The sequence below is a fragment of the Tachysurus fulvidraco genome, chromosome 7 (genome assembly GCF_022655615.1).
Source record: "Tachysurus fulvidraco isolate hzauxx_2018 chromosome 7, HZAU_PFXX_2.0, whole genome shotgun sequence".
NCBI classification, from domain to species: Eukaryota; Metazoa; Chordata; class Actinopteri; order Siluriformes; family Bagridae; genus Tachysurus; species Tachysurus fulvidraco.
In genome coordinates, this window is record NC_062524.1 from 20436533 (window position 1) to 20449917 (window position 13385).

Genomic DNA, 13385 nt, shown 5'->3' on the forward strand with positions numbered 1-13385 from the left:
CAGGCAGACACACACAAACGGGCAGGTAAACACACACACACACACACACACACACACACACCTTCCTTCCATTTTGTTATTGACATACTTGAATTTCCTTTGGGATCAAAAAGGTATCCATGTGTACTGTGGATGAGGAAGTTAAAAGGAGATCTCAAGTTGGAATGAATGGATTTCAGTTACCACACCACCTACTAACTCCTTCAGTAACACAGTTAGGGTAGTACTGTGTGCGAGTGAACAAAGGCTTTATTTTGAGTGCGTGTGTGGTTGTGCTTGCAACTGAGAGAATGGTCATTTCAGGGCTCCCACTTTAGACAGGCAAGAGTGACAAAAGAAAATTTATGAAATAAAACATGCCAAAACTTAATATTTGAATTAAACAAAACATACTAAATTATACAATGTAGTGCTGGTGGTTAGTTGCCTTATTTTTCTGAGATTTAATTTATGATAAATTTATTATTTTATAAATTTATCATAAATTAAATCTCAGAAAGCCGGGGCCCCTGGCACCATCTCAGGGCCCCCAGTTTGAGAAGCACTGGCCTAGACTACTTGCTCTGAGCAGGTTGTCAGTGAACAGGCTGTAAAACTGTTGGCTAAGTTACAGACCCTCATGAAACACTGATGCTGATTATCTGGGAAACTTTCTCTAACAGCAGTCAAAATGTCATTGTGTCAAACAAGTTGTGAATTTGTTGTAACGTTAAAACAGGAGATCATGATTTACTCTGTGCTCAAAGTGATGCTGAACAATTCCAGGACATGCTTTTTTTTCCATTGGTTGTTGCGTTAAATCTTACCTAGATACAATAGTGCTATTTTCTAATTGGCTATTGTGTAGCCTCTTTTTTGTTTGGCTAAGTGACAGGCTTGACTTAGAACTCCAGGTGAGATGCGCTTGATTCCTGCCCGGTTCCATTGAGACAGCGGTGCGGACTGATACATTTTGGCCGCTGCGGCATTAAATATATGATAAATAGTAAGTTTTTCTGTGTGAGAAATACAATGTGTGTTGGGAGAGCGTGACTCAATGCGTGATACTCTATGGCCCTGTGACTCGGTTCCTGATCCTACATATGGATGTGTTAAGACTAATCGGAACATTGCACCTGTGCTGGCAGACAAGTCGGCTTTTAGGCGAGCGATACGGCTTTAAAGTAAATAACACTTACACACTTCCAAGCTCGTGAAGTCCAAAAAATGTTTCTGATTTATTTGTTTATTTGCATGGCCCTGATTGAAAACAAAACGTGAGAAAAGCTTAATAACACTTAATATTTTTGTGCACAGCCATTGATCAAGCAGTTGACAGACTGACATCACACACGCTTTTTCCAGGCTTGTAGCACAAACCCAAGTGTCTTCAGTGTAAAGCAAAAACAAGAGATCCGACATGTGACTGTAACTGTTTACCAGTAAAAATGCTGCTTTACTGTATAATTTTTGTTTATATTGAAATCAGTGAAAATATCAATACGTGACGAAATAAAATGGCTTCTTAGATTTTGGATTGTGCTTTTAGTGATTGTTAAATCACTGATTATATCAAACATGCTTATTAAAGTGTTAACCAGTTTGTAGCACATCATTGTTGACTTCTCAAATCCCACTTCTATAAGCACAGATCAGATCAGAAGTTTTTATCAATGTGCTTTTTTTAATACATAATCGTTGCTATAGTAACGGCCCATTAAGAATGACTTGTATAGTGGATGCTCGAGCCTGTTGTATAACAAAGAAATATAATAATCATTGACTTGGTAAAGCAGACTTGTCTGCCTTTTGAATATAAGAGAAAGAAAGAAAGAAAGAAAGAAAAAAGTAAAGGGGTCAAAAGGTGTATGTTATTTTCATATAAGGGCAGATGAGCTTGTAGTGTGGGAATGACTGTACTGCATGTATAATATAAGTGAGAACAGGTGTGATATGTTGCTCAAAAATAAATAAAACATAGTCACTGGTAAACAGCTGTGGTATATAAGTTAAATCCCAAACTCCAGCATGTGCTGTTTCAGCTTCAGGGTGGTAACAGTAGCTCTGCTTCATGTCTGGCTGCATCACACATCATCCATCATTGTTTTTATTTACTAGCTGTTTGTTCTATAAACAAAAAAGCTGATCAGTTAAGTTATAATTTAGACAATATTTATAAATATGCTGTGTACCAGTGCACATAAACTCTCACAACTTAACTCCCATTTAGAGGGATGTACTGTTACAAGTAGCTCGACAGTGAAAGACCTCGGTGTTATATTAGACAGTAACTTGTCTTTTAAAAATCATATCGCTTATACTACCAAAACAGCCTTCTTCCACCTTAGAAACATTGCCAAGCTGAGAAACATCCTGTCTGTATCTGATGCTGAGAAGCTAGTTCATGCGTTCATGACCTCTAGACTGGACTATTGTAATGCATTACTAGGTGGTTGTCCTGCATCTTTAATAAATAGGTTACAGTTAGTCCAAAATGCAGCTGCCAGAGTTCTCACTAGGACAAGAAAGTATGACCATATAACCCCAATTTTATCATCTCTACACTGGCTACCTGTTAAGTATAGAATTGACTACAAACTGCTGCTACTTACGTACAAGGCTCTTAATGGTTTAGCTCCCATGTATCTAACTAGTCTTCTAACATGTTACAATCCTTCACGCTCTCTGAGATCACAAAACTCAGGACTTCTGGTAGTTCCCAGAATATCTAAGTCTACTAAAGGTGGTAGAGCGTTTTCTTATTTAGCTCCCAAACTTTGGAATAGTCTTCCTGATAGTGTTCGGGGCGCAGACACACTTTCCCAGTTTAAATGTAGATTAAAAACCCATCTCTTTAGTCAGGCGTACACATAATACATCCCATAATATCATGCACCAGTACATCAGACCAGCACATTTTTATGAACAGCAGATATGTTAATCCCTTTCCACTGCTTCTCTCTTTGTACCTATCCCGAGGCATCCAGACACTGTACCAGCTCCCAACGTCCTCTGTGGGACGAAGCCTTTGGACGTCCACTGAGCCGAGGCCAACTCTAAGAATCCTGAGACATCTCCAGTTAGACTCTGTGGTACTCAGGAGATCAGAAGTCCTTGAACCTTACACCAATACAACATTTAACTGACTGTATATTACAATCACACCCCCAGTGTCACCCATATGAGGATGGGTTCCCCCTTGAGTCCGGTTCCTCTCAAGGTTTCTTCCTTTACCAATTTAAGGCAGTTTTTCCTTGCCACTGCTGCCTGAGTCACCTCAGACGTGCTCATAGGGGAATAAATACATACACACTGTGAACTATATACATCTAATAATAATCTAGAATTTTTATTCTGTTAATTCTTATTTCTTTTATTATTCGTTAATTCCTTTATCATTAATTATGTTTACCTTCTGCTCTGTGTTTATGTTCTGTAAAGCTGCTTTGAGACAATGTCTATTGTAAAAAGCGCTATACAAATAAACTTGAATTGAATTGAATTTCTGCTACTTTTGTAGAAAGAGCCTGAAGAAGCCACAATTAGATCTTAAGTCAAAAATGCATGTTCCTGAAAATGTTTTTGTGTGTCTAGCTTTACTGTAGTAACTAGGAAGGGAAAAGTTACAGGCAGAGTTGAAGGTTCTGCATGTGTCTTTCTTTACATTGAGACCTTAATTTTCTATGGGTCCATAGAGAATACATCAAACATGCTAAGCTAAAGTGAAACATCTGTACAGCTGTGTGACTGCAAGGACGATTCTGATGGAGAAATGATTTCCTGTATCATTATTAGAGTCCGTGCTGGAAAAGACTTAGTCATTGAAATTTCTGTGTGGGCTCACTCGCTCAGTCAGTCTCTCACTCGCTCACTCGATCAGTCAGTCAGTCTCTCACTCGCTCAGCCAGTCGCTCAGTCAGACAGACGCTCAGTCTCTCACTTAGACGGTCAGTTCGGCCAGTCACTCAGTAAAGCTAGTCAGTCTGTCCAGTCAGTCTCACACACTTTAAAAATATTTTTAAGGGTGAAATCCTAAGTAATATTAGCATGGACATACAGGTTAAATCATACAGGTTAAATCATACCGTTAGACTTTCTGTAGCAATGCCAACATCTTTGAATGTCAGTGTGGACTGCATACGGTTGGTCCAAGCTTCAACACAAACAAATAATTCACATCTGATAAATCAGCAAAATTCTGTACACATATTGTAAAAATTCTATAATTGTAAAAGAGTTTTTTGTAAAAAAAAAAAATTGTATATTGTAAAAATGTGTACCTTGTTTTGCCATGAAAACCTCACGCTTTTTTTTTGTGTTTCTTATTTGGCATCTTTGGTGTCTAACCTCCTATGTCCAAATTTTGTCAATTTCATATTTTTTCACATATCGATGCTATTGGCCAGTCTGTTATTTTTGCAAGTTATTAATCAATCTAAAGTCTCGAAAATAGCTTGAGCGCAATTCTCTTAACCCCATTGGACACTTCAACTGTCTGAGAAATCTCGTGACTCCACCTCTTCTTCACTCCGCGGGAAAGTTTCGCGCCATATTTCTCCTCAGAATCAACACGTCTTCTAAACTAATAACTTATAAGTGAAAGTTAATATAAAGTGTTAGCTAGCCCTCACTGTTGACAGTTTATAAAAGATGTAACTCATCCATGCACGTTTGGTTTGTGTGTGTATTTTGAAGTTTGCCATAGTGGAAGCGAAGAGGACCTGAATGCAGAGAATTTGTGTTCAAACGCTGAGGAAGATGCACCTCCAAGGAAAAGACAGAGCTGAAAACATTATACATGTTCATTGACGTTTTAAAATGTGTCTAATATAATATTTGAATTAAATTGAATGTTTTGGATACCACTAGACTGTAAAAAATGCTGGACTTAACACGGACTTAACGTGTGAGAGCATGCACGTCAACGTAAAAATCAGATGACACCTGTGCGAGAAGCCGCCATCTTTGCGTGTTCAGATGAAAGCGAGTGAAATTCTGTCTGAAACGTAAGTTATTCAATATGTAGTTAAGGATGTTCATAGCCATAAAAAATCTGCTTTAATGTATAAACTAATGTTATATGCGCAATTTCGACTTTCAGTCAATTAAAGTGAGGTTACCTCATGGCTATGTGATAGCCGTGCTCCGACTCACGACAGATCCCAGATCAGTGAGCAGGAGAGCACGCGTGGCGACTTCATCAGAGCTTGGAAGGAATAAGGTAAATGTTTTTAAATACATTACTTTTGTACATGCTGCTACATTTTGTTTAACTTCGCTGTGAGGTTGAAACAAGCGGGGTTGTCTGAGGTCAGCTAAGGTTAAATAACGTTAAGGTTTGAAACTAAACATGTTCGACCGCCATTTTATTCGTGACACACCCAGGATCATTTTTGGAGCAATTCTTGGATAAAATGCCTTTTGACTGACATTAATATTTTCTATGTAATTAGCTGATGGCAGCAAGCAGTGTTCCCTTGTGTGGCAGTTTGGTGTATGGACTTCCGGGGGAGGAGAGACCAGCAGTAAGAGTTCTGACAGCATTTGTTTTTGCAGACAAACTGTAACTTATTATTATTTATTATTTTATTAAACTGTGTATAGTTAATAAACTTTTATTATTATTATTGCTGTGACCTGACTTCTTCATTGGATTGTGTTCTTTAACTTGTAAACTGTTCCATTAAATGTTTTCATATTTCACATTTAATTGGAAGTAAATTTTTCTGACTGAAGTCAGTAATGCATTTACTGTGATATTTAATACATTTTCATAGAATGCGAGCGTTTTACGTGCTGTTATGACGGAATCAGCTCCGTATATTAGACATATCATGTATTAGATTTAAGTGTTGCTATTCTTGCCTAGACATCCTTTCCAAAAATAAGAAAATGTGTATTATTACAACGAAGGATGACATTTTTAGATCACCTAAATTGCTTCCACATACTTCCGTGTTTCCCGTGAGCGGGGATGGATTACCGAAGTAAGTATTGCTGTAGATTTATTATTTTAATCACTTAAATTTCTGACCCATTTTGGGTTAAAATCACAACCCAGCAGTGTCGTCATTTTTAACTAATAGTTGGGTTAAAATCACAACCCAGCATGCTGGGTTAAACATGATAACCCAACTAGCTCGGTTAAAATAACCCAGCGTTGGGTTCATCCCTTTTTGTCCCAGCGCTGGTTGCCAAAATAACCCAAATTGAGTTGTTTTCAATCCAGCAGTTTTTAGAGTATTAAATTATTGTTTTTATTATTTTACTGACTTCAAGTCAGCCTACTTATAGACAATGCCTCTCTTGGCACTGTGCATGTAAAACATGTAACAAGTGAAAATAGGTTAGATACATTTGAGTAGGCCTGTTTTGTTAAAAATCTATAGCTGTAATGCTTCTGTGCAGAAAGAAACCCGTGAGCGACGAAGGAAAGTTGCGAGCAGATTAGACTAATTTCCTAAATCAGTTTATCGTGTTTTGTATTACATCACTTATCGCTCTTAAACCTTTTAAAATACATTTTAGGAAGATGTATGTAACTATAGTCATTAGCTCTGGTTAACTATCTTGTCAAAAGGCTCAACGTGACCGCAGACTTTATTGAAACTGCTGGCAGCAGCGACGTCTGTGTCCGTACCATTCTTATCAATGACAGCATAATCTCGTATCTCCCTGCTCCCAAGTCATAAAACTTGTATCTCCGATAAAACGTGACTTTGGGAAAATGTTGTTAATGTTGGTACACAACAGTATATGATAGCAATATAAGTATGGGCGAAAAGCCCCCCATGGATTGTCCCCCCAAAAAATTTGTGTTAAAAATATCGCACTATTGTGAAAAATATATGTACGTATACCTAAATAATTGTGTAAGTAGAAAAAAAAAATGCAAAACATGCATTTAGAAACAGTTGAGTTCGTGACCCGAGAAGTTCGGATAAGCGGTAGAAAATGAATGAATGAGTTCCCCCTCCCCTTCCTCACAGTGGTTTGACCCACTGCCTGCTTTCCCAGTTCATCTCATCTACTCTGCACACACGAGTCAGGTGTGTGGCTGCGGCTCAATTAATGTTGAACTCCATTAAGTAGGGGATTTTATTCACTTTAATTAAAGCGATTCTCTTTAATGTAGTTGATGCAGACTCATTCATAAATTAGTTGCGACAAAAACGCTGATTACCGATGTAATTTTCCATGAATCTGCTATATTAGCGATTAAAATAGTACTTCTCCAGTTAACGTTAGCTTGTTTACAATAGCTTGTTGCATAGTGCACATAGATATATACACTAGATGTCGCCTTGTATACGGCAGTACATTGGAACGAATGCGTCAATTGAGCCCCCATCTTGGTACAGGGGACCCCCTCCTCTTAATGCATTAGCGTCAATGTAGGCAAAGAAACAAAATCACCATAAATCATCATGAATGCGATTTCTAGTTTTTTGGTTCGTTCCATAGGTCAGACATGTATGTATCATTAAGTCCAGAGGAAATTTAAGGCTTTTTCACAATATAATGCATAGTGCTAGTAGATGTAAGTTTATTACTTACATTCTTCCACTTGAGTAATCTTCAAATGAACAATCACTACTTACCTTACAGCCTACTGCATGCATCACTGCTAAATTGTGTGACTGTACATGTTCATTTAAACATTTAAATTGTATTGGTTTATTAAATATGATACAAAGCAATTTGCAGGTGGAAGCAAATCACAAATTCAAGAGGAACATAATGTGAAAGTTAGATAGTTGATGTGCCAAAGACAATCTTTTATTTATTCCTGGCCTGCAATACTTTTGCCACATTAAATAATTAGGTACTAAAGTCCATCCATCCATCCATCCATTTTCTACCGCTTATCCGTGTACTACAGTCACATTGACCAAAAAAAAAAAAAAATGACGTCAGTCATGGACAAGCTGCAGAGACACTAAACACTTTTTTTTTTTTTTTTTGGTCAATGTACTAAAGTCACATTGACCAAAAAAAGTTAACCATTTAAAAAAAAAAAAGTGTTTAGTGTCTTGTCCATGACTGACGTCTCTGTTTATGACTTGGAAATCTACAAACAGATTCAGATTATTTTATTTAATACCATGTCAGCAATCAAAATCTATTTTCATGGCAGATTTCAATTACAAAAACACAAATATCATATAAATGCAATAAAAACAAAACAAATATAAACAGCAAGTCATATTATACAATTATTTATTTTAGTTAACATACGACAAAAAAAAAAAAAAAAAAAAAACTTTTCAGGCATAATGTCATTAAATATGTCCTTAAGTAATTAACTTGAGTCCAGGACAATCTAATAAAATATGTTTGACAGATATCTATGGCATAGTGCACTGTAACTAACACGCCAAAGCCGTTTCCCAAATTCCCATGCATTGTTTTATTTTGGACGACTTGGCATGTTAACATTAATGGCCACAATTAGCATATTGTTTAGCTGTGCATTTAATAAATGAGCACTGGGCTACGTCCGAACTGACCTCACTGTATTTTTTGTATAATCATTTTCTATTCTGTTCTTAAGTGTCTTAATTAATTTGAAATAAAATTTGAAACCTTTTTTAATTATTTGTTTTTATTGTTGTGATTATTTTTTTTTATGATATTTTCTATATGTAAAGCACTTTTAATTACCATTGTGTATGAAATGTGCTACAGTATAAATAAACTTGCCTTGAGTGTCATAGACTAGATAAAATGACGGAGAAAAGGAAAATTTGAACCTGAGATGTGTACCTTAGAGTGGAATTTGGGTGCAGTCTCTGTAATTTCTTACAACAGCTTCAACACCAAGCTAAACACTGCCCTCACAGCAATTTAATTGTTTGTCAATTATAACTTGGCCTTGTGATCCTTCCTACTGATGAGTAAACATCTTTGAACGGTTGATTTTGATGCTTTCACCCCTGACCTGTGGGAGTTTCTGTTGCCACTGCCTGTTATTTTTGGCTTTTTCTTCATATCTCTCCCAAGGATTATCATCAACTGCTGATGTTTTCCTTAGCCAGCCTGAGGTTTCTTTTCTCAGCCTCCACAGACAGCTCTCTGGTCTTCATGTTAGTTTATCCTTTTTAACAACGTATGCCGTCTTCACAGGTTTAAACCCAGGGCTCAATTCTGTAGTAGACATTCAGAGCTATTATTATTAACAGGCAATCTGAATGGACCTCAGCAAGAAACACCTGTCACATGCTGCAATATACTTCATGGCTTAGAAAAATGGGTGCGTTAAAACAAAGGTCTCATGTTCTAAGTTATTTAACAAATATAGATGTTGATAGCAGGAAATTAAAGGTGAAATTCTGGTTTGTCGTCTGTTGTTCATCTTTTCATCTCAGTCCTAAATGTCTCTTGGGGAAAAAAGGAAACATTTGCACTGAACTGAAGAAAGTCCCTAACACACTAGTTATTCCTATTTGTATTATTTGCTTTTCTAAATCATTTAATGATGATCAGAAAATGTCTCATCAATCGTCACATCTTTAAGTGTGATTTAGTCTCTGTTTTCAGAGCGGTGATCACAGTGCATGTCCGTATTCTCTTCCCCATACCACTGACTTTCAGCTTCTCCTCTTTCTCTTGTGAAGTGTGTGTGTGTGTGTGTGTGTGTGTGTGTGTGTGTGTGTGTGTGTGTGTGTGTGTGTGTAATGATGTGATAGAATCGTTTTTAACATTGTTTTCAATATGAAACAATCCTGTATTATCACAGAACACACACAAACAGCCTGTCGGTGTATAAAATGTTATTGCTTACTGTAATGCTGAGCTTCATTGTATTGAAATACATTTACAGCATTTGGCAGATGCCCTTATTCAGAGTGACTTACATTATCTCACTTTGTAAAACTGAGCAATTGAGGGTTAAGGGCCTTGCTCAGGGGAACAACAGTGGCAGCTTGGTAGACCTGGGATTGAACACACAACCGTCTGGTTGGTAGCCCAACACCTTTAACCACTAGGCTACCACATGTCTATTTTCCTTCCTATTGTCCTCATACCTGGCAGCAACATCTCCAACATCCTTGTACCAATATAACCATCTGCCTCCTCTGTTCATGTCCAAACCATCTCAATCTAGCCTCTCAGTCCTTGTCCCCAAAACAGACAACCTGAGCTGTCCCTCTGATGTGCTCGTTCTTAATCCTGTCCATTCTCATCACTCCTAAAGAGAACCTCAACATCCTCATCTCTGCTACCTTCATCTCTGCCTCATGTCTTTTCCTCACTGCCTTAGTCTCTAACCCATACAGCATAGCTGGTCTACTGTCTTGCACCTTTCCTTTGATTCTTGCTGACACTCTTCTGTCACACAACACTCCTGACACTTTGCTCCATCCACTCCAACCCGCCTGCACTCGTTTATATGAAAGATTGTATATCATAAAAATGCCTTTGAGATTTAGTACATTATAATACATTTTTTTCTTGTTGCCCAAACATAAGTTAGTTCCGTCGATCAGCTTTGCTCTCAGGTCTTTATCAATGAACATGTGAAGACTTCAGCAGGAAGAAACTAGTGTTAAGTCTGTAATGAACTCAGAAATTAGGTCCTCAGGAGCTCTTGGTTGCACAATTCACTCGACTACAAACTGTTGTAGAAAGGAAATTATTTTCATTTACATTATTTTCTCTTCAGTGTCACCCAAATGACGATGTCTGGTTCCTCTCAAGGATTCTTCCTCATATTATCTCAGGGAGGTTTTCCCCACCGTTATGGGTCAATGTTATATATAAATAGTAACTTAATTTTAAACTTTACCATTTTTATTCTGCTTCTATTCTTCTGTAAAGCTTCTGCTTTGAGAAAATGTCTATTGTTAAAAGCGTTATACAGATAAATTGAAATTATAAATTTTAATTGAATTTAATAGAATCTGCTCTGGGCAGCTGAATCCACCTGTCTTTTTTGTGCACAGAAATGCCAATAATTCCTTTGTATTTACAAATGGTCCACAATTGCATGTTAAATGCTTTGATCGAGGTGTCCTCAGGTCCATGTGACTTACGAGTCAGCAAGCAGAATTTTGAAGAGGCGTTTGAAGGTGCGCAAGAGCACAGGAGACAATAATACTGATATGTTGCTGTCTGAAAATATACTGAAGATATGACCATATGCGTATGGTTTTTCATCCTATTATATATTTGTATGTGGCTAGAAGGACATTGGTGGCACGGTGACTGTTTTATCTTTTATATCATCCATCTGCTTTTATATCTGCTTGTCATTTGGTTTCTGAATCTCAGGATACCTGCTGTCCTTGACCCCCACAATCCTAGAGTTAATGAGAAGGTTAGCAAAAAAAAGTCTTATATTTAACAGAAATTTGAGGTCAGAATGACCAGATGTGAATGTGTCATGGAAGATAAAATGACTTTAAAGAGGAAATCTTTCAGGCTGTGTACTTAATTTAAATACATCATCTGTCTGAAGTGACTGAAGTGACTTAAAACTCAAGACCCTGCTGATGTTATAGACTTGTATTATGTAGAATTATAGGTAAACTTGATCAAGACATCTCAGCTTTAATGGACTGTATGTCTGTAGACTATATTCATTCTGACCATGTTGTTTTTGTCTCTTTCAGGGTAAAAATGTCCAGGAAGTGGCAGCAAAAGGAGAGCTAAAGAAATTTAATGGTGCAGGTTACGACAGTGACTTGGATAATATTTTGGAGAGAGAAATCATGTCAAGAAATCCTAATAGCCACTGGTAAAAAAGGAACCGCTTTGGAAAACTATAAAACTACTAATACTACACCTTTGGTTAAAGTATTAAAAATGAAAAAGGACAGACCACACCACCTGGGTTATTTATTCACCCAGGAAAATAAGTAAAAACCAAAAAGAGGAATTAAACCAAAAAGAAATTACAATAATATGACGAACCCTGCTGGTTCAGATGGGATTAAAGACAGAGACATGACTTTCCAAAAATTGTACAAATTTATTTTTATTAAATATCTTATAAATATCATGTACAGTTTACCAGTTAAATACCCACAATTGATGAGAATAGATCAGATCCACTTTTACAGAAGGGACAAACCACACAACAAATCAGTGCAAAAGTGTTTAACACATTGATAAACCAAAAACAAGACACAAATACTCTCCCCTTCTGTTAAGCCTCAAATCACAGTTCATCATCAGATAGTCATAAATGGATATTTATACGGTAACATACACTTATAGAAACAAAAGGGAAAAAAGAATAAAGAATACAAATAACAGTCTGAGTGCAACCAGTAAAGCCAGGTTAATTTTAAAAGCACCGAAGCTGCTTAACAGAGCAGAAATACAAAATCGGTTAATTAGATACACTTGTACCTGGGGTACAAAATATTCAACAATACATTACTGAAATATATCATACAAGTCAATGGGGCAGAATAATCTTTAAAAACAAACACTCTGCAATGCACACGGCCCAGACTGTAAACCAGCAATGAGTAAAGTTTATAAAATAGATCTGAAACAACAGCTCTCAGAAATGTTTGTCTCTGAAAAGAAAAAAAAAATCATTTCAAAAAGTTTCGCCCTTCCCAAAAAGAACCCACACCAAATTTTCTTACAGCAGCTAGTCTTCAGAGGGTACTGATTAAGAGATTGCTCTCTCCAATACCTCCAAACAAAATAAACTAAAATAAAAAAAAACAAAAAAAAAAACAGTAAACCGTAGCCAGAACTGGCGCTAAGCACAGTCCTGTTGGCTTACTCTGACTCACCGGAGAATGTGTAGGACAAACTCAATTTGCTCCGCACCAAACAAATCACGTTAATTACAGACAGCTGAACTCTCACTCCTGAACTCTTTTTATGTTACGAACCCCATATTCAAAGAGAAGGGGGCAAGTTAGAGAAGGACAGTTTTTAACTGTTTATTAATTCCGCTGCAATCTCAGCTCAGGTCTTGGTTATTGGAGCCACCAACCGACCTGATTCTTTAGATCCAGCGTTAAGAAGGGCAGAACGTTTTGACAGAGAAATCTGTCTGGGAAGGAGCGCGTATCAAGTACGTAGCCCTCAGACCTACACTGAAACTTCTCCATGTGCTACCAGTAGAACGTCTCCTACCAATATAACCATCTCCCTCCTCTGTACATGTCCAAACCATCTCAATTTAGCCTCTCTGACCTTGTCCCCAAAACAGCCAACCTGAGCTGTCTCTCTGATGTGCTCGTTCCTAATCCTGTCCATTCTCGTCACTCCTAAAGAGAATCTCAACATCCTCATCTCTGCTACCTCCATCTCTGCCTCATGTCTTTTACTCACTGCTACAGTCTCTAACCCATACAGCATAGCTGGTCTACTGTCTTGCACCTTTCCTTTGATTCTTGCTGACACTCTTCTGTCACACACAACACTCCTGACACTTT

At 37.3% G+C, this 13385-nt stretch overlaps 1 long non-coding RNA gene across 1 annotated transcript; it reads left to right on the plus strand.

Moving 5' to 3' along the window:
• The first annotated feature begins 3368 nt into the window (after positions 1-3368).
• On the plus strand, positions 3369-6902 carry LOC113660748. Its single transcript, XR_003444880.2, has 3 exons — positions 3369-4985; positions 5081-5200; positions 5433-6902. It is a non-coding gene; the product is annotated as an uncharacterized LOC113660748 (long non-coding RNA).
• The last annotated feature ends 6483 nt before the right edge of the window (positions 6903-13385 follow it).